Source organism: Giraffa tippelskirchi, chromosome 13 (assembly GCF_054371585.1).
Source record: "Giraffa tippelskirchi isolate mGirTip1 chromosome 13, T2T-mGirTip1v1.2.pri, whole genome shotgun sequence".
NCBI classification, from domain to species: Eukaryota; Metazoa; Chordata; class Mammalia; order Artiodactyla; family Giraffidae; genus Giraffa; species Giraffa tippelskirchi.
The window spans coordinates 11044111-11071018 of NC_137287.1; the positions used below are offsets into that span (position 1 = coordinate 11044111).

General features: G+C 42.6%; 1 long non-coding RNA gene across 1 annotated transcript; it reads right to left on the reverse strand.

The window, feature by feature from the left end:
• Nucleotides 1-237: 237 nt before the first annotated feature.
• On the reverse strand, nucleotides 238-25392 carry LOC145532604 (uncharacterized). The gene is made up of 3 exons (XR_014073422.1): nucleotides 25221-25392; nucleotides 5778-5891; nucleotides 238-3278 (listed from the first exon to the last, which is right to left on the reverse strand). It is a non-coding gene; the product is annotated as an uncharacterized LOC145532604 (long non-coding RNA).
• Nucleotides 25393-26908: the final 1516 nt, after the last annotated feature.

The following is a 26908-nucleotide window of genomic DNA, read 5'->3' on the forward strand; positions in this document are numbered from 1 at the left end:
CTCTCAAGAGTCTTCTCCAGCACCACAGTTTGAAAACATCAATTCTTCAGTGCTCAGCCTTCTTTATAGTCCAACTGTCATCCTCTAAGTAAAGAGGGGGACCATCTGATGCGAAGAACTGACTCATTGGAAAAGGCCCTGATGCTGGGAAAGATTGAAAGCAGGAGGAGAAAGGGGCAACAGGGAATGAGATGGTTGGATGGCATCACCGACTTGATGGACATGAGTTTGAGCAAGCTCCAGGAGTTGGTGATGGACAGGGAGGCCTGGTGTGCTGCAGTCCATGGGGTCTCAAAGAGTTGGACACGACTGAGTGACTGAATTGAACTGAACTGTCTGATCTATGACTGAAGGGCAAAGAGGGGAGAACAAAAATCTCTAGAAGACCCTCAAGTATAGGAACCCCACTCCTGGGTGGGCAAAGTGGAAATATTAGGTCTAAAAGGTACAGTTCCCACTTCTGCTCCAGAACTTAATAATTGTTACGAACTACTTAAAAAAGGGGGAAAGACCCACATTTCTTATTGTAAACCCAAATGCTTTCCAGGTTTACCAATTTGAGGTACTTTAGCAGATAATCCCAAATGTATCTAGTGCCAAATCCCCACCCACATAATTGTCAGACCTCTGACTCTGTGGGCATTTCCCCTCCCAGTTATGATCCCTCTGGAGCACTCAGAAGGTCTTCCAGGTGCTCCTGTGGGATCCTGGCCCACCACCTGAGCCCTGCTCCAAACTGTGACCTCAGCCTTCCCCTCGGGGCAAGAGCTCTGGCAGCCTGCTCACAGCTGGCCGCCCACAAGGAAAACCGTTCTGGGACACCCTGTTATTCTACCAAGAGGAGCAAACAACTCTTTGTCACTTGTCTTGTTTGGTCTGGGGACTGGGACAGATTAAGATATTCAGGCCAAGGAGCAATCTGGAGTTCAGAAGACCAGGCAGGTCAGTTTGTACTGCATTTTTATGGGCACAAATAAGTACTATGGAAACTGGCATTACTAATAATTGCCTCTGATGAACAGCAGTATGCTACAGTGATCTGTGGTTTCATCGTGGCTTTAACATTAACATACACTATATAACTTGCACATGAAATTTTTCAGTTTTTTTCTTTAATTTTTGCAGATTGTCAGAGATGATAATGATTAGTGTTCACTCAGCTAGCCCTGGCCTGGCAGAAGATTGCAGAAAGAAATAGCCTAACAGCGAGATTAGCCCTTTACACTGGGTTCAGAGGGCCTACCTATGGCCAAGGCCAGGGTATGAAGAGGATCATTAAGGACGTGCTGCTTTTGGTAAACTTGTCCACATTCCTAGCGTTAGCGTTAGTCTCTCAGTCATGTCCAACTCTTTGTGACCCCATGGACTGGACTCTGCCAGGCTCTTCTGTCCATGGGATTTTCCAGGTGAGAATACTTGAGTGGGTTGCCATTTCCTTCTCCAGTCCACATTCCTAGGAGAAAAATCTCATCCAGTAGACTGATCAGTTCCCATGATGGCATGGGTTAGCATGTTTTTACATTAAAATTTGTTTGCCTTTTAAACCTCTCCTGATTTTTTTTTTACTCAAAAAGTAATGCATCGTTTAAGCAAATCAAACAATTCAAAGGCATTTAATAACCTCTCCCTTTTCCTTTCCCTTTAGTCCATCTAATGTTTCAATGGCACCATGTTGAGTTTGCCATTTTTCCCACATTTCTTTAATCACATCAGAACATATTTACGTATATAGGTTTTGGTGTTTTTTGTTTTTTTTTTAATAAAACAGGTCTAATTGTTAGATACTGGTCTGTGTTCCTCTAGTGCCAGGAAAACAAACTCAAACCTGTGTTCAGAGCTGTACTAAGTAGCCAAAGTTATTATGTTGCTGTTGTTCAGTTGCTAAGTCCTGTCTGACTCTTTGCAGCCCTGTGGACTAGAGCATGCCAGGGTCCTCTGTCCTTCACTATCTTCCAGAGTTTCCTCAGGTTTATGCATATTGAGTCCATGATGCTATCTAACCATCTCATGCTCTGCCACTCCCTTCTCCCTTTGTTCAATCATGTCAAATCGTAGTATCTACTGTGTGAGAGACAGTGTTCTTGGGTCCTTAGCTGTCACCTTATTTATCTCTTACAGCAAACCTATGAGCTAGATATTATTATCATCTCCATTTTGCAAATGAGAAAACTGAGGCCAGAGCAGTTAAGCAGTTTCCCACTTGACCATAAGCTTTGTGAGAGCAGAAACTCTGGGTTTTTTTTCCAGTGTATCACCAGCATCCAACATAGAGTTGACATGTAGTAGAGCCTGTTGCATAGATTTTGGCTACGCTATGGTTGTGTGAGTTCATGTAGACAGCAAGTGGTGAGGCGGGGTCCGAACCTGTGCCTGCCCTTAGCTACTTTGATATCTTTGAAGTAGTGGCACTGGGAAGAGGGTACTGAGCTTTGCATGCTCGGGCCTCTCTTTAGTTCATGGGGATCACAACAAAACACCCCCTTCTGAGCCTGTTAAGACTAAGCAGGGTGGGTGAGGTGTCTACCTGAACTGGCAAGTAGAACCACGCCCCCAATAGAATTCCTTCCTCAGGGCAACTGTCTGCAGTTTTATTCCATCTAATATTCCTGTGACTTAGTGTGCAGAGTGTCTATAAAGGCAGACAAAGAGCAAAGCTTTCTGGAGACTGGCAAGTGGCCAGTGCTTCTGCTTTGCTGACTGAGGAGAAACAAATGAAAAATGAATGGATGGATATGCTCTAGACACTCATGCACCAGGCAGTATATTCAGTTTGCTCCCTGAATGGCCAGTGGTTTTGTGAATGAAGATACTGAGATTCGGGGAGGTATAATGATGGTCCACAGCTCTAAGGGGCCCAGACCCTATATGGGTGTATAGACTCTCTCACATTTACCCTTAAAAAAGACCAACATTTTAAAATCTGGATTTGAATTGAGGGTGTTTGTTTCTGAGCTGAGTAATGTTTTGAGGCTGGCTGGTACATTTTTGGAGCCAACCCTCTCACAGCCTTCTGTCCTGTTCTTCCCCCACTTCTGCCTGCCCCTTCACAGTGCACGTGTGCACAGTCCCACACCTGGCACTTCTGCCCCTCAGGTTGCATTTTCTTACCTTCCCTCAATCAGTCTTGCCAGAATTAAGTGAAACCAACCAGTCCTAAGGAGGTTCCTTGGCTGCTCTTTGGCTTGGCAGCTTGTTAATTCTGAAGGGGAGGATTGCATTTGAGTGCAAGTATTACCTTTATCTTCTTGTGATGCTGTTCTGTGATTTCCCTGCCACTGCTGTGAATAGTAGGTATTGGAAAAAAGAAAAAAAAGAAAGAAATGGTTAACCTCTTCATTGGCCTCCAGCGTGATGGCTCCAAAGAGCTGTTGTGAATAGCTCTTGGTAACAAATGGGTTTACATTCTTCTTCATCATCCACCCTTTTCACCCCAGTACAGTAGCAGTTCTGAGACCTTCAGGGATCACATCAACCAAATCCCAAGTTAGAGGTATTTTAAATTCAAAAATCCATACTCAGTTGCACCTGTTCTTTCCTGGCTACCGTGGTGAATTTGGGCTTTGCATCTAACTCCTTGAAAATTTATTTTAAAATGAGTGGAGGCTTGTTTTGAGGTTGAAAAGTTATTTAAACATGCATCCTGGACAGCATGGCTGAAAGTGGAGTATAAATGCATCAGGATCCCCACTTGAGATTTTTGTTTTAGCCCAGTGCATTCAAAGCAATAATCTACATTGTGCCCAGCCAAGTAGTGAGTGACTATGCTAGGAGGATTAAAGGATTATTATTTTTTTAATCCACTGGAACCCAAGCCATGGTCCCTCTCTCAATAACATTAATAACTATGATGGACTACATTCAGATACCTCTTTTCTTCAAGATTCTCAAAATGTTTTGTTTTGCTTTTTTTTTTTTTTTTTTTTGCCAAATGTAACTTACCAAATCACAGGTTGATTTTTAAGAACTAGAAAGAGCCTCAGAGATCAAACCAGACAAACTCCTTATTTAAAGCTGATGTTTGAAGCCCAGGGAAGATCGATGACTCGGTCTCTCATAATCCACTTACTGACAGAGCAAAACTCAAACCCAGATCATCATATTCTTAGCCTGTAGTTTTTCCTCCCATATGCTTGTCTTTCAAGGTATGCCCTGGGGATTTACCACATGGCATCACCAAAGAGCTTGTAAGAAAAGCAGAATCTCAGGCCCCATCTCGACCTGCTGAATCAGAACCTGCGTTTTAACAAGAGCGCTCCTCCAGTGTCCATGTGCACATTCAGGCCTGAGAAGCCCTGCCTTCCATCTCACTGCCACTGCCCACAGCTCTGTGACCTTTGCATTTGACATCAGACCATTTTCTGGACATGCCCAAGAAAGTGCAATAAAATAAGTACAATAATCCTGTGGAAAGAACACTCCTTAAGAAAAGTGTTATAGTGACATCTGACCACAGCAATGAAAGAGAAAGATCAGAAGAGAATCCCTCTGGCACTTTTGCGGAGAACTTCAGCTGTGTGCTTGGAAAAACAGGGTCCCTGCTCTGAATAAGCTTATCATCAGGTGAAAGAGAGAAATGTAGGGTCCAGGAAGCAAAAACTGCATTGAATTCTAAATCAGGATGCAAAGAGTTTAGGAAAATTTTCCTGCGGGACACCCCTAATTCATCCTCCTCCCTGTTGCCAGAGAGAAATTTCTATACAGCAACGTTGACCAACTTGTCCTTTAGTGATCCACCACTGCCTGCAGAATGAAGTCCAAAGTCCCCTGAGCTGTTCCTGAGGTTCCTCTTCAGCCTCAGCATCCTCTTTCCACAACACCCCTTCTCATACCCTTGTGCCCCAGGAACACTGGTCTGCCTGCAATTTCCTAGTCGGCCATGCCTTCATTCATCTCAAAGACTCCTGAATAATTCATCCTCTCTTCCCCATCCCTTCATCCAGCTAATTGTTTTTCATCCTTGTGGTCACTGACAACATGCCACCAAGAAATGTTCTTCAGATTTTAGATAGATGCCCCTCCTCTATATTCCCATTATGCCCTGAGCTATGGACTAGATGTTTGTATCCTCCCAAAATTGATGTGTTGAAGCTCTAACCACCACCCTACCCCCAGTGTGACGGTATTTGGAGGTGGGATCCTTGGGAGGTAATTAGGTCTAAATGAGGTCACCAGGGTAGGGCCCGCCTATGAAGGGATCAGTGCCTTTACAAGAAAAGGAAGAGGGCGTCCTTGGTGGTCCAGTGGTTAAGACTCTGCCTACCAGTGCAGGGGACACAGGTTGAATCCCTGGTCCAGGAAGATTCCACAGGCTGCGAGGCAACTGAGCCCATGTGCCACAACTACTGAGCCAGCGCCCTAGAGCCGGCGAGCCTCAACAAGAAAAACCACTGCACAAAGAAGCCCGTGCACAACTAGAGAGTAACCCTGCTCGCCCCTAGAGAAAGCCCATGCAACAACAAAGAGCCAGAGCAGCCCAAATAAATGCGAAAATGAAAAGGAAGAGCCACCAGAGCGCTCTCTCTGCCATGTGAGGACACAGCAAGAAGGCAGCTGTCTGCAAGCCAGGAAGCAGACTCTTACCAGAAACCAAAGACTCAGGCTCTCACTAGGAAGCAAATCTGCCAACACCTTGACCTTGGACTTCCCAGCCTCCAGAACTAGGAGAACTAAATGTCTGTTGTTAAAGTCACCTTGTCTCTGGTATTTTTTTATGACAACCTAAGCAGACTAAGATACTCTGTGCGCCAACTGCCCCCCTCGCCGCCCCGCCCACTGACCTGCTGGCTGGTTATTCCTTTTGTCCCACAAACAGCAGGCTCCTTGAGGGCCGGGGCCACGGCTCTCATTGTCCATCCTCAGAACACTGGGCTGTCAAACGCATTCCACAGACGCTTATGAAATGAATGGGGGAAAGAAAAGCATGTGTGAATAAATATGTGCTTGCAGGAGATGGAATTTGAGCTGAGCCCTGAAAGATGGATTTTAATAGCTATAGGGAGGAAGAAAGGAATGAATAGAGGCACAGAAACAAGGACAAGAACAGTGACGAGTGAGTGCACGGAGAGAATTAGGGAAGCGAGAAGGATGGGAAGTTTTGTCTAAGACAATGATGAGAGAAAATGGGGTTTGAGGTCAAGCAAAGGAAGTTGATCTTCTACTGTTATTGATGTCAAGTTTTCTTTTCTTTTTTTTTGGCTGCCAGGGCATACAGGATGTTAGTTTCCCAACCAGGGATCAAACCTGTGCCCCTTGCAGCGGAAGCACAGTCTTAACCACTGGACCACCAGAGAAGTCCCACTGCTGTCAATATTTAAATATTTTTGTTTTAAAGTATAACATAGATACAACAAATTGCAGACATCTTGAGATTATAACTTGATAAATTTTTACATAGGTACGCTATTAGGGGCCGAATCGTATCTGCCCCCCACCCCCCGGATTCGTGTGTTGAAGTCCTAAGCCCCCAATACCTTCAAAGGGTCTTTAAAGAGATATTTACATGAAAACAAAGCCATTAGGATGGGCCCTGGTGTCCTTATAACCAAAAGAGATTAGGACAAAGACACACATAAAGGGACCATGTAAAAACAGAGAAGATGGCTGTCTATAAGCCAACAAGCAACTGAAGCAACTTAGCACGCAGCACACAGCTCATCAGTGGTAGATCTGGTTTCAAACCCAGATACCCTGACACCAGTTCATCCAAATTCTCCAAGCAGAGGTAACCACCTGAACTCCTTTTTATCTCCCAGTCTCCAAATACACTGTGTGCATGGGTGCTAAGTTGACTTTAGTTGTCTCCAATTTTCTTTGTGACACTATGGACAGTAGCCCTCCAGGTTTTTCTGTCCATAGGATTCTCTAGGCAAGAATACTGGAGTAGGTTGTCATGCCCTCTTCCAGGGTATCTTCCCAACTCAGGGATCAAACCTGTGGTTCTTAAGTCTCCTGCATTGGCAGGTGGATTCTTTACCACTAGCACCACCTGGGAAGCCCCCAAGTACACTGGCTTAGTGTTATTCTATTCCGTGGTTTAAAATTCCTCAAGCTGTGGTGCTGATGTCTTCAGAGCTGAACAAGTCTTTGCCATCAGTAAGTTCTTCCTGACGCCTAACCTTAAACACCCTGGTTGGCTTTTAATGAAGGATGTGGCCTTCCCTCTCTGTTCTGCTGCCTGGGGAGTTTGGATCAGCTGCCTGTCTTCATTATTATCTTTCATCCTTGAACACAGTATATTTATTAGCAATTGTTCAAATTTCTTAAAAATGTGAGCTTCTCATACTCTCCCTGCACTCTGGCCCTACACAGTCTCTTTTCTCACCAACAGCTCAGGTTTCTTCATCAATCTGGCACATGGAACCCCAGTATAGCTCATAGTCCCTGCATGTCTAGGGGAAGACAAGATTACATTTCCATGATTGTGCTTCCATGCATATTTTGCAATTTCAGAGCCGTCCATAAGCCTGAAGAAATATCTTATACTGAAGCACATAAGAGACATTGACAGGTGCAAAACTCTGAACCACCAGCATTTAGCCAAAAGGGTTTCTAGGCCTTTCTCTTCAAACAATTGTTTCTTCTCCTCTTGTGCTCCAGATTCATCTCTCTCTGTGTTATTTTTTAAAATCTTTTCCTGATAATTGTGTGTTTATAAAATAGCACCTCACATGCACCCAGCAAATGTGCAAACTGTTTCATAATTAAAGAGAGCCCAGTTCCCCCAAATCTGGCATGTGTGGTTAAAACACATGATTTGCTCAGTGTTTTAATGGAATGTGTAGCTAAAGTGCTAGAGCCTCACTCAGAATCACCAGCTGAAATGATGCTCAGAGCATTCAACCATTATGTTTGTAGTCTTGCATTGCCTTTATCAAGTTATTGTATTTATTTTTGATCAAGAAAAAATCCACTCCTCTTATAAGAATAGCAGAATTCTTTGGAGAGAGAGAAGAGAGCCATTTGGGGAAAACAAAATGCTAAATTTAGAAACATTATGGATTTCTAATTGTCCCCCCCCCCCCCGAATCTTCTGAGAAATGTGTCTTATTCCATTGCAGGTATCTGGCCATGCACATCATAAACTAATTAATCATTGTGGCTATTTATAGGTTTGACTTTCATGTAGGATGTTAATCATATCAACTATTACTATTAACAAGAAGGAATTGCACATGTATTGAGGGCTTCCGTGGTGGCTCAAATGGTAAAGAATTTGCCTGTAATACAGGATACCTGGATTCAACCCCTGGGTTGGGGAGATCCCCTGGAGAAAAGAATGGCTACTTATTCCAGTATTCTTGCCTGGAGAATTCCAGGGACAGAAGAGCCTAGTGGGCTACAGTCCATGAGGTCGCAAAGAGTAAGATACGATTGAGCAACAAACACTGAGTTGTATGATTTACAACTACTTACAACTATTTTAGCCTTTCCAATGCCCCTGAGATAGGCAATGTAGGTTTTAGTATCCCCACTTTATAGTTAAGAACATGGAAGCATAGAGAGAGTTGAAGTGAGTATACAGTTGGAGAGATAAAACCTTGCAGGTCACATTTACTTATAGAATGACAGGAGAATGAATATAATCTCGAGTTACAATTGATCTACAGAATTTACGTACTTAAGCTCTGTACTCCCAGTGAACATCTATGTCATCAAGTGAACAATCTTAAGACCCAGCTAGCTGTTTCCTGTCTTGTAGATTATATCAGCTGAGAAACTGTCCATCACATCTGCTATCTGAAATGCCCAAATTTGAAGCATGTAATTGTCTGTTTCAGTTTTGAGGCTAAAAGTCCTCAAACTTTCGCTATGTGATAGGCCATTTTTACCTCATTTAGGTGATGGGGTAAAATGGTTTTAATGTATTCTTCCCATGATAAATGTGGGTGACCCATTTCCTTCACTGATGTCAATAATTCACATTAAAATTTGGATTAGCATCTTAGTTTGTCAAAGCATTTTCACTTATAATATTTGATTCTGCCTGAAACCCTATGATCCAGATTGGGTTCATGATAACATTCCCCTGTCCAGGCAAGAAGACCAAGGTACAGTGAATAAGATATTCAAGTATTTATGGTATGTCTATTATGAGGCAGGCACTACACTAAGTGCCAGGGGTGATGACAATGATGACAAGAAAAAACAGGTGCAATCCCACCCCTTAATGTTTATAGTCTAGTCAGTGAGTAGACAATCAAATAATCATAACAACCAATGTAAAATTTGAACTGAATGTAATAGTCCTTTCATCCACATAGTCCATCAAAACATTGTACAAGCCATGTGTTTTAAAAACATGGAAGGTTGATACTTCCCTGGTGGTCTGGTGGTTAAGAATCCCTCTTCCAATGCAGGGGATGTGGGTTCAATCCCTGGTCCAGGAAAATCCTACATGCTGCGGGACGACTAAGTCTGCACACTACAACTACTGTAGAAAAAAAAAAAAAAACCTCATTAAAAAAAAAATGTGAGGTTTTAAAAAAACATGCCAAGTTTTTATAAGGAGAAGAATATACTACTCTGGGAACCTCAAATATGGGGATTTGGCCTTTTCAGACCCAGCACAGCTTTCTTGGGAAAGTAAAATGATCTCAGGATACAGAAGATAAGTGAATGGAAAGTGAAGAGACTGATCTTGGAGGAAGAGAGAGGAGCATGTGAAAATGCCCTGTGATGGAAAAGAACTCAGCATGACCACTGGAGGTCAATGTGATGGGATGTCAGAGCATGGAAGAATACAACTCGCCACAAAGCTGAAAAGGCTGCTTCTATGTGACAGGTTTGAAACTTTTATTGACTCTATGAGAAGCATAAAAGATCTTCAAGTATGAGGATGGGGGGGCACAATTTGGTCTGTGGTTTGTAAAGAATATTCCAGATATTATGTAGAGAACACAATGAAGAAGGCCAAGATGGATGTGAGTTGAATAGTCAGATGAGTATTGCAGAAGTCCAAGTGAAGAAAGGTGGACTGTGAATTGAACTTAGACAGAAGATGTATTTGAGAGATTTTTAGTAGGGAAACTTTGGAACTAAATGGTAGATTGAATATGAAGATTAGTATGAAGCTGTAAACTGAGAACTTCCAAATGTACAACCTGGATTTAGAAAAGGCAGAGGAAACAGAGATCAAATTGCCAACATGGATCATAGAGAAAGCCAAGGAATTCTTGAAAGACATCTACTACTGCTTCATTGACGATGCTAAACCCTTTGACTGTGTGGATCACAACAAAATGTGGAAAATTCTTAAAGAGATGGGAATACCAGACCACCTGACCTCCTCCTGAGAAAATGTATGCAGATCAAGAAGCAATGGTTAGAAACAGACATGGAACAATAGACTGGTTCAAAATTGGGAAAGGAGTATGTCAAGGCTGTATATTGTCACTCTGCTTATTTAACTTCTATGCAGAGCACATCATGCGAAATGCTGGGCTGGATGAAGCACAAACTGGAATCAAGACTGCCGGGAGAAATACCGACAACCTCAGATAGGCAGATGATACCACACTAATGGTAGAAAGGAAAAAGGAACTAAAGAGCCTCTTAATAAGGATGAAAGAGGAGCGTAAAAAGGCTGGCTTAAAACTCAAAATTCAGAAAACTAAGATTGTGGCATCTTGTCCTATCACTTCATGGCAAATAGAAGGGGAAAATGTAGAAACAGTAACAGACCTTATTTTCTTGGGCTCCAAAATCACTGCAAACGATGACTGCAGGCTTGAAATTAAAAGACGCTTGCTCCTTGGAAGGAAAGCTATGACAAACCTAGACAGCATTTTAAAAAGCAGAGCTATCACTTTGCCAACAAAAGTCTATATAGTCAAAGCTATGGTTTTTCCAGGAGTCATATATGGATGTCAGAGTAGGACCATAAAGAAGGCTAAGTGCCAAAGAATTTATGCCTTCAAATTGCAGTGCTGGAGAAGACTCTTGAGACTGCAAGGAGATCAAATCAGTCAATCCTAAAGGAAATAAACCCTGAATATTCACTGGAAGGACTGATGCTGAAGCTGAAGCTCCAATAATTTAGCCACCTGATGCTAAGAGCTCACTCAGTGAAAAAGACCCTGATTCTGGGAAAAAATGAAGGCAAAAGAAGGGAGCAGCAGAGGATGAATGGTTAAATAGCATCACGGACTAAATGGACATGAATCTGAGCAAACTCAGTGAGAGAGTATAGGACAGGGAAGCCTGACATGCTGCAGTCAGGCATGACTTAGCAACTGAACAACAACATGAAGAAGTCAAAAGTGACCCCAACATTTCAGGTTTGTGCAAATGAGTCCATGGCTGTACCATGGAGAATAATATAAGAAGTCCAATTTGTGGGATGGAGATCACGAGTGTGATTTGACATGTGTTAAGTTTGAGATCCTAAGACATCAAACACCAGGGCCAAGAAGAGTTGATTTATGGATGTGGAACATAGAGATCTGGGCTAGGGATACAAATTTGTGAGTAACTCTCATGTAGGTGATAATTAGAGCCATAGATGTGGACGAGACAAGATAACTAAGACAGAGACTATGAAGTGAGAAAAAGGAGGGTCTTGGAAAGAGCCTTAGGTTATTCCAACATTTAAAGGCCAGAGAGAAAAAGGTGTCTATAAAGGAAAGAAAGAGTTGCCTGAAAGTTAGGAGGAACACAAAAGGCCTGGTTTAATGGTAGTTAAACAGAGATTTTTAAGAATGAGGGAACTGATGAGTCAAGTGGTGCTGAGAAGTTAAGTAATATAAGAATTGAAAAATATATCTGTTGGGTTTAGGAACACGGAGGTCAATGTGAACTTAGGACTGGGAGTCAGCAGCCAGATTGTGATGGGTTGAAGAGAGTGGGAGATGAGGATATGGAGACCATGAACTAGACAATAATTTCAGAGTTGGTTTTCAAGCACACTTAGGCTCTAAGGCACATGTAATAAAAAATGTATCATTAAAATAATGAAAGCCAGTTTTTACTTTGAATTTGAAAATACGGGATAAGCAAAGTGAATTCTGCTTTGCAGTTTCTCTCACCTTCCTCTTCTGCTACCCTCTCTTCTAGCATTCAAGCTGCTCTCAGGCTTCCCACTCCAGCTTCTTTAAAATATTTATTTGTTTGGCTGCTTCAGGTCTTAATTGCAGCACGAGAGATCTTTGTTGTACCAGGTGGGCTCAGTAGAGCAGTGGCATGTGGGATCTTAGTTCCCTGACTAGGGATTGAACCTGAGTTCCCTGCATTGGGAGGTGGATTCTTACCCACTGGACCACCAGGGAAGTCCCTTCCCACTCCAGTTTGATTTTCCAGGTTGACTTCATGTCCTCTGTCCTGAGGACATTGGCTCCCAGCCTCTACCACTTAGCATCCTCAAACTGCTTTTAGAGAGCTGTTGTACTGGGAAAGGAGCTGGTAAACTAGTTCTCATCAAGTTAAAAATGAATGATCACTGTTATGTAGTAAGACTCTGGTCTAGGGTTTTGCTTTTTCACCAGGGGCAATTCCATAACAACTCTGAGGGTTTGGGGACAGTTTAGGATGGACAGGTATAAAGTGAGGGACTTTGACAAGGAGATCATGTTGTGAAGTAGAAGTAGTACTAACTTGTTTGATAATCTCAAATAAGTCATTTCATCTCTCGAGGACCCCCATTTTTCATTTGTCAGATCTGGTAATGGATTATATCTCCTAGCCCTTCCATTCCTGGGATTGTAGGTCTCTGTAGTAAACCCAGACCCAGGTGAGGGTGTGGCTCCTTGGAAAGGGGGAGAAGGGAAAGAAGGGGTGCAGATGGGTACAGAGAGGGAAAGGAAAAGCGAGAGAGAAAAGAGAGAATATATTCTCTCCTGTCTCTAGGAAGAAGGTTTAAAGTTAGGTTACGCTAGAATAGAATCAACTGAGGTGTGTAAACCAGATCGCATTTTAAGTGCTCAGAGAAGCTGCTTTTTTTTTTTTTTTAAAGAACTCCTGAAGGCAATCTTGAGTAAAGTGAAGAGTCCTTTTGTAGAACACATAAATGCCCCTGGATTTACCCCTTTTTAATCACCTAAATGTTGATCTATCAGGTTTCCATAAGCCACTAAGTACATTCATGCTTAATAACAACATGCAGTAAAGAAATGGTTGAGATGCTCAGATAAAGATTAATGCTTGACTTCCTCTTTCGATTCTTTCTTATACTGCATTTCTCATTGAAAGCCACTTTCCCCTTGCACTCTAGCTTTTGAAATATTCCTTATGAAGTCGCTTTAAGCTGTAGATAGGGGAGAAGATCTGCTGTTATCAGAAATGGGGTGCGTGACATGTGTCCAAAATATCTTCTCTAATTAAGAACCAACGTCTGGAGACAGACGGATGGCGTGTGACAGGTGAGCAGCTCTGTGTCTGAGCTATAGATCGGGGAAAGGCAGTAAGCTTTCCAGGAAGCTTATTCTCGTAAGCTGTATGAGTGAGACCTCTGTGTTTCTGTCCTTGTTGGCTTCCCCTCCCAAAGCTGGCTAACAGGCTGGCCTCCATTTAGAGTCACCACTGGGTTCACTGGGAGAAGACAAGCTGTCCAAGTTAATCCATTAGTTAGCCTTCTGCATTAACACGAAACACATGGTGCTCCATGCTTCATTAGTACAGACAAGGTGTTCCAGTCACGGTGTCCCTGCACAGAGCATACTGTGGCGGCTGCCCTCAACCGAATGGCTTCACACGCTGTACCTTCCCTAACACACCACCTCAGTCCACCCACAGCCGCTCTCCTCACTCAGTGAACCTGGACAAAGCCTTCTCATCTCCTGCCAGTAGCTACTTCCGTGTTGATTAATATTTCCGTCCTGCTCTGTGCCAGGACAAACGGAGCTGGGTTTGCCTCCTCTAGTGTTTGCTGACCAACCAGAAGAACAAGAGCTGTGCAGCTGGACAGGTCTGTTGGCCCAGGGCCAGCCCCAGAGACGAGATGATTAGGGAAGATAATGATGAATGAAAGACTCCCAGGTGAAAAATGACTTCTTGGGACACCTTATTGATCTGCCAGCTGAGGTCTTTTCCATGTGGAACCTAAATTTGACATCTCAAATTGAACCTGACTCTTGAATAGTTCATGCAATTTAAGACCTGGCAGTGATTTTTAGATGGAATCTAGGGCTTAGCCTAAATGGGAAAACTGAGGCCCTGAGCATGGAAGTGACTTACCCCAAAGTAACACAGAGAGTCAACAGCAAAGTTAGGGCTGAGGGACTTCCCTAGTGGTCCAGTGACTAAGACTCTGCACTCCCGGTGCAGGGGGTCCCGCTTTGATCCCTGGTCTGAGAACTAGCTTCCACACACTGAAACTAAAGATCCCATGTGCTGCAACGAAGTCCTGGAACAGCCAGATAAAAGCAGAAAAAAACAAAGTCCGGGCTGGGACTCGGGTCTGATGCTCAGGTCTTTACCACAGGCTGCAGGGTCATTTTCTTAGGCAGGACCCAGGTTCTGTCAATATGCTAATATATCCTGGCTGGTATAAGACAAGATCAGGCCACACTGCCTGATAATTTAGGTGGTAATTCTACATGTCACAGTGTGAATCACTCATAACATTCTACTTTTATGGAACCCTCTGTTTCCAATATAGCTTATAATTCTTTGGAGGGAAAAAAAAAAGATCAGGCTACATTGGTCTAATCTAGACCTTGGCGCCAAACAGAGTAATAAAAAGAGGATGGACAGAAGGAGGCGTAGGGCTTGGGGAGGAAGAAACCAACTCAATAAGGAGTAGCCAAGAAAACAGCTTAGCTGTTTGGGCTTCCCTGGTGGCTCAGACAATAAAGAATCTGCCTGCAATGCAGGAGACCCAGGTTCAATCCCGGGGCCGTGAAGATCCCCTGGGGAAGGGAATGGCTACCCACTCCAGTATTCTTGCCTGGAGAGTTCCATGAACAGAGGAGCCTGGAGGGCTATAGTCCAGGAGGTCGCAAAGAGTTGGACATGACTGAGCGACTAACACTTTCAGTCACTCTGAAGAAAACAGCTACTTTTACCCTTATTTATGTGGGCTTCCCTGGTAGCTCTGTTGGTAAAGAATCCGCCTGCAATGCAGGAGACCCCAGTTTGATTCCTGGGTCAGGAAGATCTGCTGGAGAAGGGATAGGCTACCCACTCCAGTATTCTTGGGTTTCCCTGGTGGCTCAGCTAGTACAGAATCTGCCTGCAATGTGGAAGACCTGGGTTCAATCCTTGGGTTGGGAAGATCCCCTGGAGAAGGGAAAGGCTACCCACTCCAGTATTCCAGCCTGGAGAATTCCAGGGACTGTATAGTCCATGGGGTCTCAAAGAGTCAGACACGACTGAACAACTTTCTTTCGCTCACTCATGTGGGCTGGAGGAAAAGCACAAGACGGTGCTGAAAATGCATAATCTCCTTTTGGTGAGAGCTCTTTTTCTGAGGAAAAATTGCACTTTGGGGTTTATTTTTTCCATGAAGTGAAGAATCTGAAGATGGAATGAAGAAGCGCTACCAAGTGGGCCACCAGCAGTCAGAGGCAAGGGCGGGGTGGGGGAGGTGGTACCCTCTCTTAACAGGCAACCCAGGAATAGGACCTGCATTGGGGAGCAATGCAAATTGCCTGGAAGCACTGCAGGGCATGCCCCTCCCACAGAGTAGGAAAGAGCCAGATTCCCCAATTCAAACACAAACCACACTGGGAGCCCATGCCTGCCCGATCTCAGCGATCAGTTAACACCCTGGCAGGCATTGTCACCGCAGAGTCTGTAGCCTGCAAATAAATGGATGGTCGTGATCAAGGCTAGGCAAAGACACACTCTGCCTGCTTCACATAACCCAGCTGTGCATATGCTCACATAGCACATATGCTTCACATGGGTGTGCACAACTCCACAGACTGTGGAGCTCTGGTCTACAGAAAACAAAGCATCACCCTGCCTTCCCATTCTCACCAAAGGCTCTCGGATCCTTTTGCTAATGAGAAAGGAGAATCATTAAGCGGCCAGACACACAATAGACAGTCACAACGTACTGTTGTGTGCCAAGTACTTCAAAACAACATACATAATGTGCCAAGTACTGTGTAAACACTAGAGCTATGACGGTACAACTCTACCTGAGTTGGGCATATCTAGTGGGGAAAACAGATGCCCACATTGCTAACTAATGAAATAGGATAAGAGCTATTCAAAAAGGAGGGAAATGAGCTAAAATTTAGTAAGCTACTATGATCCAGTAAGTTTAATCCACCCTTTCATTAGCTCATTAAATAGACATTTATTAAATATCTGCAGGAGCTGTGCTAAGAATACAAAGATGAACAGAAAAGATCTTGCCCTTGAAGAATCACATATCACAAGGGAAAGATGAATGGATAAATAATAAGTTTAAAAAAATTTTATAGTTGTTACTTCAAGTCTGCACATGCACAAAATATATTCAAAGGAGTCAGTTTTTAAGCATCTCAAAGTATCTCAGGTTTTGCACCAAAGAGTACATACTATTTGAGTCCATTTCTACGAAGTTCTACAACAATCAAAACTAATCTACTATGAGAAACACTGCCTTTGAATGCGGTGGGTGGTACTTTCCTTGACTAGGGGTTGCGTTATACAGTTATATGTATTTGTCAAAACTCACTGAGTGGTCCGCAAGATGTGTGGGTTTCATTGCTTGTAGATTTTACCTGAAAAAAGAACTCTACGCAAATATTGAATTCTAGATAATGATATATATGATTAATTTTGGGGAGAGGTGAGCTGATATCTGGGCTTCCCTGATGGCTCAGCAGTAAAGAATCCACCTGCAATGCAGGAGACACAGGAGACAGGAGTTCAATCCCTGGGTAGGGAAGATCCCCTGAAGGAGGGCATGACAACCCAGTTCAGTATGCTTGCCTGGAGAATTCCACAGATCAAGGAGCCCGGTGGCCTCCAGTCCCTGGAGTTACAAAGAGTCCGACATGACTGAAGTAACTGAGCAAGCACGTACTAATATATGCAACTTACTTTGAGTTGCATCCAAAATATAAGATGAATAGCAATGTGTTAGAGCAAACATCAATGGTAAAGAATCTGCCTGCCAGTGCAGGAGACAAAGGAGACATGAGTTTGATCCTTGGGTTGGGAAGGTCCCCTGGAGAAGGAAATGAAAACCCACTCCAGTATTCTTGCCTGGGAAATCCCATGGACAGAGCAACCTGGCGGGCTCCATGCCATGGGGTCACAAAGAGTCGGATATGACTGAGCGACTAAGCGCTCACAAAACATAGCAAGGGACTTCCCTGGCAGTACAGTGGTTAAAACTCTGCCTCCCAATGCAAGGGGTATGGGTTCAATCCTTGGTTGGGGAACTAAGGTGTCATATGCCTCAAGGTGTGGCCAAAATTTTTTTCTTTTAATTTTAAAAATGCAAATACTGCAAAATGTCAGTTGTAGAATTTAGGTAGTGGATGTGTAGTTATATACTATACAATGCTTTCAATTTTTCTGAGAATTTGAAAATTTTCAAAATAAAATATTAGTGGGGAAAAAATGAGTCTTAAAAGTTAAATAGGCATCCCCCAGCAAACAAGAGACTTCCCTGGTGGTTCAGCTGGTAAAGAGTCTGCCTGCAATTCAGGAGACTTGGGTTTGATCCCTGGGTCAAGAAGGTGGCCTGGAGAAGGGAATGGCAACCCACTCCAGTATTCTTGCCTGGAAAATTCCATGGACAGAGGAGCCTGGCTGGCTACAGTTCATAGGGTCACATAGCATCAGACACTAATGAGCAACTAATACACATACATAGTTAAAGAAGATGAGAAAGGTCTAGGCTAAACCCATTTCCATTTTTCCAACCCTCATCTGCCTTTCCACCTCCTCTATAGAACTCAAGGTAACAATATTTACTTATCTGCTCACCAATTTGGGTAGCCATATGGCACAGTTCTGACCAATGAAACATTAAGGGAAATTGATTCATTCTTCTGGGAAAGCTTTTGCTTAGTGGTGCTGTGCTTTCCTGACTCAAATACAGACATGACACCTGGAGCTGCAGCAGCCTCTTGGAACCACGAAGGCAAATCTAAAAGAATCAGACTCCTGCACTGACTTTACTAGGTCGTGGAGCCGGTGTCAGCAGCAGACCATCTCCAGGCTTCCTGCTGTGTTAAAAAAATTAAATCCTTGTTTGTTTCAGTCACTGTTGGTCAAGTTTTCTGTTACTTGCAGCTGAAACATTATGAGCACCAAAGTGTAAAAAGGCCTAGTTTTCAGGTCATTGCAAACAATCTTATGGCTGGATCCAGAGTTCAGGGAGGAAAATGTGGAATAGACAATGTAACTGTACAGGTTAGAATAGTCCGGGCTCTGGAGGACTCTTCATCCAATACTAAAAGACTGGATTCTCTGAAAGTGTAGAGCAAGGGGGTTACCTGATCAAAGCACCTTTTAGAGTAGCCATTCTCGAATTTTATGAATATTAGAATCATCTGAAGTTAAAAATACAGATTTCCAAGCCCCCCGTCCAGAGAGTCAGATTGTAGAAGATGCTGAAATCCTCTCTTTTATCAGCAGCTTCTGTGACCAGTTCCATACACGCTGACAGCTTTCAGTCTCAGAAGCATCTGTGTGCACCTGCAAGGCAGGCTAGAAGTGTCAGGAGGTGAATGTTGCCAAGAGCAACCTTTGATCAACGAGGAATAGGAAGGAACTGGTGGATAAATCTCCAGCTTCCTCGTTTATAGGTGGGAGAATTCTGAAGTGTGTGCCTAGCAGCTTCTCAAGTCCCCTTAGGGTTGAGTCCCACTTGCCCCCTGTGGTAATTCTCTCATTAATATACCTTTTACTGATTTTCCTTCCCTGTCTCCCTTCATCAGACTCGCTACCAGTACAAATCCTTGTCTGAAGTTCAGCTTTTGGCAGAATTCAAACTAAGACACTGATTCAGAAACCCAGGGTGGGGCTTGGAAATATGCATTTTAACCATCACCCCTCTATAAGTATTCAGAGTGGAATGAATCTCAGTCCCTCTAACCACAAGAAACTTTTCCTGTTGACAGTGTCAGAGGAATTTGTAGCTTAGAGTAAAATTCTTTGGTGGCAAGCAGATTTTTCAGTTGAATTGAGACCAAGAGATTAAGCAAATTCTCTAGCTAATTCAGTTAATCTGTGAAAAGTTTCCAAACATAAGCAATTTCAGAGATAAGACCTAACTGCAAGGGCCCCAAATCAGCTTAGAACATTGAAAGAGATAATCAGGAGAATGTCGAAGACCCACCACATGAATAAATAAGACAAATAAAGGATCCTAATTGTTCCTTACCTCATAACACACAGAATAATTTTTTGTTTAAATTTATTAATAGTATCTATTCACTTAGTTGGTTTCAACTGAGGAATTTGTGTTTTACTGAAAAAGAGAGGAAATCTAGATCTTATCAGTTGAAGCAATAATTTTAATTGTGTTTAGGGGCCAGGTAAACCTGTTGTTTTAATATTCCCTTACTAGGAAAGAGATTGGTCAAATGTGTTTTGATACCATTTTTACCCTCAAATTAGAATCCTGGAATGAGGAGCTGATGGATAAGAAATGGACTCACTAGAGGGGCCAGATCAGGTTATTGGGTTCCTCTGATGATGCCATCTCAAGAGCCATGAGCATCAGCCTCCTCCTCAAAAGCTCAGGTAAGGTAACCAAAACTTCCCTGGTGGCTCAGTCAGTAAAGAATCTGCCTTGCAATGCAGGAGACCCTGGTTCGATCCCTGGGTCAGGAAGATCCCTTGGAAAAGGGAATGGCAACCCTCTCTAGTATTCCTGCTTGGTAAATACTATGGACACAGGAGCCCAGTGGGCTGCAGTCCATGGGGTCACCAGAGTCAGACCCGACTTACTGACTAAAGCACCAAGGTGACCAAAACAGGAAAGATAGTGTCCCCTTATTGTAAGCTGCAGTTCATGAATTTTTAAAAAAGCATCATTTAAAGATGTTTCCAAGAACAGTTCCAGGGAGTCAGTTATTCCCACAGAGGAAATTTTTAGACTTGCCTGAATTACCAGTACCTTATTAGTGATGGAATTCAGCCATGCCATTCCACATACCTCCAGGGTGCCCCAGTTTTGTACTGGGTAGGACAGCCTGGTCTCTGTGCCTTTGTCAGGTGAAATCACAGCACCATGACCCTCCTGGTATTATTAAAGTTATCCTAATTCCACTGATGACAGACAGGTTGTTAGAGAACCTTCCCATCAAAATCTTCAGGAGTTAGATGTCTCTCTTCAAACTCATCTGTTAATATCATTTCATGGGGTCTTCTTGGGGAAATGAAGATGCAAGTTGTCAGAAACCTAAATATGGGCAAAGCTGCCTGCCGTCTGATGGAAGATAAAAGAGAAATGCAAAAATACCACCGGATCAGCTTTTCTTTAATCCTAACAGAAGAGACATAGGGAAAGTCTACATATCTACACTTTGGATTAGTGTTCACTTGTTGTCTTTTTCTGTAGCTGAAAAGTGAGTTTTCACTCCAAGGAAGCATGCGATGCCACCTAAAAGTCTCAAGTTGGAAAACAGGAAGAGAATGTTTTGACACTAGAGGAAAATAGAAACAATTTTACCCATACCTTGAGTTATAAGAGAAAAGATTACTTATTCACTATATGTATGTTTGTGTGTGTACTCAGTCGTGTCTGACTCTTTGAGACCCCATGGACTATAGTCCACCAGGCTCCTCTCTCTGTCCATGGAATTTCCTGGGCAAGAATATTTGAGTGGGTTGCCATTTCCTTCTCTAGGGTATCTTTTCAACCCAGGGATCGAACCCACGTCTCCTGCATTGGCAGACAAATTCTTTACCACTAGCGCCATCTGGGAAGCCATCACTTTTATTGCTCCCCAACCACAAACAGCTCTTTGAAAGTCTACTACTACTCTATGCACATGTGTTTCTGGGTAATACAGAGATTCCAAGAGCTAGAGGGCACAGTCTCAGCCCTGGAGAAATACACAGTGTCCTCGAAGAGAAATGACAAGAATCTAAAAGATAAATAACAATCTGAACATCCATATGCTATGTGATAAATGGCAACCATATGAATCAATTGGAAAAGACCCTGATGCTGGGAAAGATTGAGGGCAGGAGGAGAAGGGGGTTTCAGAGGGTAAGATTGTTTGGATGGCATCACCGACTCAATGGACATGAATTTGAGCAAACTCTGGGAGATGTTGAAGGATGGGGAAGCCTGGCCTCCTGCAATTCATTGGGTCACAAAGAGTTGGACATGACTTGGCAACTGAACAACAAGAAGTCAATAATATTATTATAAGGCTCACATAGATATCTCTTAATAATTAGATAGACATCCCTCTTCCTTCGGATATGTTATTATTGGGGGAGTACGGGGAAGATAGGAATGTAATTGTTCAGAGTAATTTTGATGTTTGCACATAAATGCATAATGATATTATTGATCCTGGATACAAACTATCAGCAGAAGCCATTGTAAAACCTGATGGGAGCTTGCATCTAGCTGCCTGGTTCCTCTACTCATCAAGGAGCCAAGGAAAGAACCCAAAAGTACCCAGAGGTCCCAGGATGAGGGAGTGACCTGGGGTGTTTACTAAATGGAATTAGGACTAGAGATGAAAAATGTTTGAGGACAGTATGCAGCAGCATCAAATAGGGAGGAGGCTGGTGCTTTTATTCCCAGCCAACAAAGTGCTTCACAAATCAATATTATAAGCTGCATTTTATAAATTACCCCCTCATGGGAGATTGTGAATTGGCATTGAAAAAAAAAAAGAAAAGTTTATCCTTTTTTTTTTTTTTCTTTTGAGAAATCTATTCATTGTGAAATTCAGGAACTATTATTATTTGGTCCCTGAATAATTGCCCACATTGTAGCAATGAATACTCTGTTTATTTACTATAGTTATAAGAACAATGTCAAATTTCTTAAAAATTTTGATTAAAGTGTTTTTTTTTAAGTTTTGATTAAAGTGTTTTAAAAACACTGAAAATAACTACAACATCTCCCAGAAAATAATGAGTTTCTTCCTGTTGGCTGTCGAATCATTACTCCCATATCTGAATAATAACAGCATATCAAAGCCAGCAGTGGTAATTAAATGATTTGTGAACATAGGTTAACGAATTAGTGCATCATGATGTGTCATTGTCTAATTAGGGTAAAAATGCTAGTCTTACCTAAAAGACTGACAAATAGTAAAATAAGAAGGAACAGGTAAAAAGATATCGTGCAAAAGATTAGAACATATGTAATGTCATTTTTCTGCTTACTACTTTAGAGGGATTATGAGCATCTTCCAGATCTTACAATGCAGTGCATTCATGCTATTGTGTCCAACTTTTGCATCCCAATGGGCTATATAGCCTGCCAAGCTCCTCTGTCCATGGGATTTTCCAGGCAAGAATACTGGAGTGAGTTGTCATTTCCTTCTCCAGGGTAACTTCCCGACCCAGGGATCAAACCCGAATTTCCTGCATCTCCTGCATTGCAGGCAGATTCTTTACTGCTTGAGCCATCAGGGAAGCCCCCAGATCTTACATATCCAAGCTATACATACCTTGGATTAGTTATGTTTTTCAGGGTGAATGGGAAGCTGTCTGCATGCGTGCATTCTCATTTGCTTCAGCTGTGTCCAACTCTTTGTGACCCTGTGAACTGTAGCCTACCAGGCTCCTCTGTCCATGGGATTCTCCAGGCAAGAATACTAGAGTGTCTACATGACCTCAAATAACTGAATTCCTTATAGTTTTCATATGACAACCACCAGCAGCCCTGGTCTCTAAAGACACCTAAGGGAAATCTTTGAATTCCCCTCTATGTATCGGCTAGATATAAAAAGAAAAAAGAAACCCAGGACTATTCATCTCTCACTCTTATTATTAAGAATTTTCAACTTAGCAACCATTTATTCAGTACATATTTACTAGGCACCTACTATATGCCAAGCAAAGCACTAGGTTTGTTTTTTTTTTTTTAATAATTAAAAAAGTCTTTTTGGTTATTTATTTTTGGCTGCTCTGGGTCTTCATTGCTATTTGCAGGCTTCTTATTGTGGTAGCTTCTCTTGTTGCAGATCACGGGCTCTAGGATGAGTGGACTTCAATAGTTGTGGCACATAGGCTTAGCTGCCCTGTGGCATGTAGAATCTTCCCAAACCAGGGATTGAACCTGTGTCCCCTGCATTGGTAGGCAAATTCTCAACCACTAGACCACCAGGAAAGTCCAGCATTAGGAGAGGCATGAAGCTGCATGAAACAGACCTTACCTCAAAGTTTTTTTTTCTATTAGAGAAATAAGGCATACAGCTTAAATGTTAGGTAGAGACAAAGTACTGTAAGATTTCAGGAGAGAAATTAGATAACTTCCACTTGGGGAAATGAAGCTGCAGTGTCAAGAGCTTGGTCTTGACCCATAGGAAGTGGTGGGGGTGAAAGACTTTGCAGACAGAGGAAATGGCCAGCACTAAGGCACGTGTAATTTATCATTTATTCTGCCACCAATTAGGAAGTTTAATCCCAATTACATCCCAGAAAAGAAGCCGCTTCTGGACTTACTTCCATTGACAATGGAAGCATTGGAGAGCTGAGAAAATTTGCTCTCACAACAGTCAGTAAGTTAGTGACCCTACAGGGGTTTGGAGGCCCCAAAATTCTTTTAACCCTCAGTGATCATTTAAACAATCGAGCCTCCTAATTATGTACATATCTCATATTTGAACTGATTTTGAAAAATAAAAAGGCCTGTGAAATGCACACCCTGCTCTTTCAAGTCTCTGAGCAATGCTTGCAATATTGTAGGACAATTTGGGTCCTAGTGATAGAGTGATAGCTTTGGGGAACAGAGAAAAAGTCCTCCATCCTTCCGTCGTTGGTGTCGACGCCACCAACTCCTCCTCCCTGCAGCCTTGGGAAACAGCCTCAGATGGCTAGCTAAACACACAGTATGGATGTGTTGAAGGAAGTTTCCTGCTTTTCCTATCAGTTTCAAGAATTGTGTGTATAAGTGTAAATGTTATAGCAAAGATCAAACTGGTTATTAATCCAAGTCAGGGCAAAGGGGAAGAAGCTATCAGCAAAGAGAAGTGATTTCTTTTCAGGCTTTTGCTCTGAAGGCTAAAATTTGTTTAATTAAATGAGACCTTCTGCCCTATTACTGACATGGGGACATTTCCACTTCACACCAGGGACCTCAAGGCAAGTGAGCCATTAACACTCCGTCTCAAAGCCTAAACCTGCCATCATTTCTGTTATCCTTGTTCATTCACACCTCGCCTATGGGCCACTGTTGTTCATCTCTTCAGCCTAATATCATCACCTGATTTTCATTTTAACTTTTCCATTAAAACATTAGGCATGCTTTTAGAAGAATGCATGTTTTGATAGGCGTTATCTGAGTAAAGTGAGATGTGAAAATCTTGGAGGTGATTCATATGAGAGCCACGATGGCTAAAAGCATGTAAAATAAAAACATTTCTTTTGTGTGAAAGAAATTGGCTCAGGAAGACTGGGGTAAAAACAGGCATGATCTGACACTGTTCTTGAGGGGTACATGTGTGCTAAACCCCTTCAGTTGTGTCTGACTCTTTGCAACACTATGGACTGTAACCTGCCAGGCTCCTCTGTCCATGGGATTCTTCAGACAAGAATAATGGAGTGGGTTGCCATTTCCTCCCCCAGGGGATCTTCTGGAACCAGGGATTGAACCCGTGTCCCCTGCAGTAGCAGGCAGATTCTTATTCACTGCACCACCAGGGAAGTTCTCTTAGAATCTTTTGAGAGTGAAAAAAATATAAAGAAAGATAAATTCTGTTATCTATCACTCTAATTTGTACATAAATTTGTCTAAAATCAAAATAAAATTTCTGTAATAAGCAAAAATAAACCAAAATATCATCAAAGAACAAAGTGAGACTAATCAGTCAAAACTATATAGAGAGTTAGGCATTTTTACCTCAATTTTAAAATATTTTCTATTAAATTTCTAGTCTATAACATAAATTATGTTACTGTTAATTCTGACACAACTTTAAAAAACTTCAGACTAAGCCAATCTAAGATTCTCTAGTCTGAGAACCTAGAACACACACATTCCATAACTCAAGTGCTCAGAAGGTGTGCTTTCAGCATCTCTAAATGTGAGAGATCAAATGTGGTAGAATGATTAGCTCATGGTTGGTTTGGGAGCTAGTTTTTGGGATTTTACCATTTCACCACCCATTGAACATTTTAAAGTGAGAAGTTTAGTGATTTACCTTCTGTACAAGTTGCTTTTCTGACAATATTATTGTTGGTATTAAAGACCTCCTTTAAAAAGAAAGTCTGAGAACACTCAGAGAATCTCAGGTTAAGGAAGAACTTTCTAAGGACCAGAAGTTTCCAGCAGTGAAACAGACCCACCTGTAAGAAGGGAAGTCTCCATCACCTGAAGTATTTCAGTGGGTACTGGGTGGCCATCCCTTATGGTCACAATGGAGACAATTGTTTCATTGAATGAGAGGCTAGATGAGGTGGCCTCTGAGGTACTAGCCAGTTCAAAGAATTCCCAGTTTTGTGATCCTAGAGTTCATAGGATTCTGACTCTGAATCAGTAACTAAAATATCATCTAACTTTGCCCCTGAAACAGTACATTTAACACATTAACATCTTCCTGTAGAAAACTACCACCCTCAGTGTCCTAAGCATGCTGATGTTAAATCGCTTTCCTGATACTTGGTCCAGAAACTGAGTTTTATTTTGAGGAAAACAATTGTTTAAAAAAATTTATTTATTATTTATTATTTATTTATTTTTGGCTGTATTGGGTCTTCACTGCTGCACAGGCTTTTCTCTAGTTGTGGTGAGCAGGGACTACTCTCCAATTGCAGTGAATGGGCTTCTGATTGTGGTGGTTTCCCTAGGGCAAGTGGGCTTTCAGCAGCTGTGGCTCCTGGGCTCTAGAGTACAGGCTCAATAGTTGTGGTGCACAGGCTTAGTAGCTCCGAAGCATGTGGGACCCTTCGTGATCAGGGATTGAACTCATGTCTCCTGCATTGGCAGACAGACTCCTCAGCACTGAGCCACCAGGGCAGCCAAAGAAAGCAACTTTGGCGCGTCTGAGAGAAACAAAAATGTAACACACCTCAGGTCTATGAAAAGAATCCGTCCCTACATAGCCAGTCCATAGTGAGAAAGGAGCATCTTGGTACATAAAAAGTCAATTGCAGTCATTTTATATTTAGTGAAAGGCCTGAGGAAGTAGAATCAGACCTGGATTCAGTTCAACACCTGAGTCAGTGGTGCAGTGTGGGCTAATGATGAAAGCTTCCGTTCGTTTACATTGGCAGATTTCCAAGGCTGTTCCACATCTGTGAGGCTCAGCCTCTTTAGGCTGGCAGCAAGGCAGAAAAAATGCAACACTGTGGTGCCACTTCTGGGGTAAAGAGCAGGGCTGTTGCTGAGTGGACTTCGCACTGGTTACGACAAACTCTGTAACTCAGGGAAAAACCCATCACCCTTCTGGAGCTTCAGTAGGAAGAGGAAGCAACACACAGGAGGGTGAAGGGGTGAGCTGTTACAGAAATGACTCATCACTGTTGGGGGGCATCAGATGGGGTCTGCCAAAGAAATTAGCTTTACAAAGATTACTCAACCTTGAAAAGAGTACTCTTTTCCTTTACAGGGCTGCGCACTAGATATAACACATGCTGTTTTAAAATAAAGAATGATATGAATGCCAATACTTTTCCTTTGGGGCTTCCCTGGTGGCTCAGTGGTAAAGAATCTGCTTGCCAATGCAGGGGACATGGGTTCAATCCCTGGGTCAGGAAGCTCCCCTGAGGAAGGAAATGGTAACCCACTCTAGTATTCTTGACTGGCAAATCCCATGAACAGAAGAACCTGGCTGGCTACAGTCCATGGGATCCCAAAGAGTCAGATACAACTTAGTGACTAAACAACAAC